Here is a 3,694-nt window from a genome sequence, read left to right on the forward strand (position 1 = left end):
TATTATAAATGACCAGATCAATCCATCCTTCATCAGTATCAAAAGAAAGACTGATTGTAATTCTGGGAAGATTAACACCTCCATGGAATAAACTGGCTTTCCTTCTGAGCATAGATTGTAGGGTGAATGATATTCATATTCGACTCAAGGCAAATCGAACTCTTCAGGCAATAGAGGTTAAATGAAAGAAATCTAAAACAAACAAACAAAAAAAGTATTTATGCAGAGAATTATAAGGTATTATATACACTTACATGTGTGTGTATGATAACAAAATTCACTGCAAAAATGCTTTTATTTTCATGATTAATGTTTGCATAATGTACACATAAACATTTTAGTACAGGGTTGAATATACAAAATAAAGCATACTGTACATTATTGGAAATTAAGTGAATGTTCAAGGATAACTTTAACGATATTTGATTTTTAATATATGCATTGTCAGAAATTAACCTAAGCTAAACTATAGAATGCCACTATATGCTGAGTCTCCCTACTTTATATTCTTCTCCTCACCAGTTTGTGCTAGTTGTGCTTATTGGAAATCCAAAAAATTGAGATGATCTCACTCCTAAAAAGAATCTGTCTTGCTATTGTTTTACATAAGGTTTGTAAAGGAAAGCCAAAAATCCTTTAAAGGTAACATGTTTTATGGTTTTTCTTCTCTGTAGCCCTGAGAGCCAGAGGAAGTCAAGATGTTTGAGGGAGCTGCAAGCCTGCACCTCATTGAATGTCAGCATTCAAGGAAGTTCAAGAGTCCCCAGAGAGGAATATCTTCATTTCGTACCTATGGAGGCTGGATTCCAGGCCTCAAGGTTCCAAAATATTTCAGAGTATCTGTACCCTCCATACAGCAACAGAAACAAAGCTAGTAGATATTAACAGACTAATTAGAAGGCTCAGTACATAAGCTTCTCAGAAGAACCTGTGAGAAGGGAAGACTATAGAGGCCTCTTCAATTATTGTGCTTTATGCAAAGCCTGGGACTTATACCCGCAAGTGGTGGAGATGAGTCATGACTAAGGTTAAATTTCCTACCCATCCAGCAGGATTGGGTCATGGAATCCATTTAAATTAACTACACAAACAAAAATGGAGAACGTGATGTTTCTTGCAAATCAGAGCTCTCTTGTTGATTAAGATTCACTTGTTTCTTTAATTTATGATGCATTATGTTATACATTTATAATTAAGAATAAAAGCAACTTTGGGCTTTGTAACACTCAACATCATTAGAGTGGCCAGAGTGTTCAGCTGAAGGACAAAATACTGAATGAATGAGTTGTAATTGTGCTTATCTGATCTCCAATAACCACTGTACATGCTCATTCGATATGAACTAGAAAGCTTGCATGTGGATTCATTTTAAAATAAAAACTATTTTAAGAGTTATTTTGTGTATTTTTAATAATAGAAATTAAAATTGCAGCCATTTCTGAGAACTCCTGAACTTTCTATAGTCTATACTGAATTTTTAATTATAGAATTTATGTTACTTAATGTGGCTTTGGTCCTAGTACTTTAATTGTTTTTTTATACTGTTCCTATACAGGTATTTCTTTTCTCTACAATAAATGTGCTAGTGACTTGAGGGAAAATATGGTACCTTCTACTACTGAATCTTTCACAACACCTCACCTAATAACATTTATTAACTATTTTATAACTTAATCTTTGGACTATACCTATGTTTGAAATTAAAACGTCCAAAACTTAATTAGCATAGATAATTAAAATATCACTTTACCTACTGAGAAAGGCCATTTCGGATCAGCAGAATGATTTCTAAAATTAAGATAAAGTAATATAAAGGAAAATTTATTTCTTTGAAATATTTCACTTATTTATCCCCTGCCTTTCTCAAACATAAGCAGTATTGACATTCCAAGCTCCTAAAGATTTATTGTATTCGTTCATCAGTTTGGTCATTCTCTAAAATGTTACTTTCCTTAAAGAAAAAGTGATCCTCATCTTTGAAAACTATTCTAACAATTATGTATTTTTCTTCATTTTCCCTGTATACTTATCTAGATGCTCATTCTCTTTCTTTTTTTTCTAACTCTGTAAGAAATATATCTCTAAATGATATCTCAGAATAAAAAGTATGCCTTCTCATAGTATTAAGTGGTAAAAATAGCCATTGGTATATAGGGCAGCTAGATTCTTTAGATGTTTTGACTTTCGATGCATTCTAGGACTACTTTAAGTGATAGCAAGTTTTATTTTGTGTTTCTTTCTTACCACTAACAAATGGACACCTTAGATGTTTGACTTGACTTAGATATTTGCAGAAAGCACTGTTAGAAATCTATTACGTGGTGCTACTCACTTGACTTTGATATTCTGTAAACATATATATGATTGCTTTTAGGGGAAAAATCCAAACTTGCCACACATTAGGCATAAGTGAATTTTCTCTAAGACTCAGATTTTGGTCCTGAATCATAAAGTGTATAAGAGGTATATAACAAATACAGATTGTTTCTAGATGCTGAAAATGCAGGCACTGTTTATAACTCATATTTAGCAGTACATTTTGAGAATCGATGCTCTCAGGATTTCAGTGGGAGTGTGCCATCCTGCTATCCTAGTTCCCTCTCTCTCTCTCTCTCTCTCTTTCTCTCTCTCTCTGAATTTCTTTCAATACAGAGAGAGAAAGAATTTCATTGGTAAATACCATAAACCCATGACAATGTTATCCTTTTCAATATCTGCAGTCCTCAGATTACAGCAGAATTTCTGTTGGGTCACCAAAAGTGTAAGTTCGATCTTTTAAAAAGGAATTATAAGCAATAAGATCATGTCCTTAATGAATTTTTAAGTCAGTAGTTTGGAGTGAAGAATGCATTTTTCTCTAGAAACAATGCTGTGCATGGTAGTTAGGTTTTTAATCTAGTGTACAAAAGTTGGCTTCATCTATGTACAGTGCATCAAAAAGAAGCTTATATAACATATTTATCATAAGAAATAGGTCTTCCTTCCTGGAAAAAGTAAAGAAGAGAAATATTAGAATATGTACCTTTTGATTGGGTACCAGGCCAACTTTAGGACAAATTTCTAAAAAAGAGAAGATTGATTTTTCAACAACTATCTCTCATCTGGGTGGCAGATGTCTAGTATGAGAGTCACTGATGCCTTTCTTATACAGACACTGTAAATCAATCCCAGAACTTTTTCATAATGAGCTTATACTTGCCTTCAGAATCCTCAATATGATGATTTAAATTTTGATAATGCATTCATTTGGCAGATTATTATCTGAATCTCAAAAAGGGTTGATGTGCCTAATGGTAATATTTGTTTTGAAAATACATCACAAAGAATAAGAAAGTGAGAACCCAATGAAAGATCAGTGAAAAGCAATGACAGTAATGGATAAACAGCTCCAAGTGGGTAAACCCTCTGGGAATTGATCAGAAGTCTCATAATTACATATGAAAGGTGATACTCTATGTAATTCATTAGCTGTTTTCTTTAAGACAGAGTTAAATCCATCGGTAACAACTTCACCTAGTTTTTTTTTTTTTAAATATCTAGAGTAATGGGCTATATCCAAAGAAATTATTTACCTGAATGAATATTACTAAAAATGTAAAGGAACAATAGAATATCTCTGCCTAAACAGTAGGATTTTTCTTGCCACAGAGCATGTGAAATGCCTAGCATGTCACCCAACACAGAACGGGTTTTC

Source organism: Pteropus vampyrus, unplaced genomic scaffold, assembly GCF_000151845.1.
Source record: "Pteropus vampyrus isolate Shadow unplaced genomic scaffold, Pvam_2.0 Scaffold1, whole genome shotgun sequence".
Lineage (NCBI taxonomy): Eukaryota > Metazoa > Chordata > Mammalia > Chiroptera > Pteropodidae > Pteropus > Pteropus vampyrus.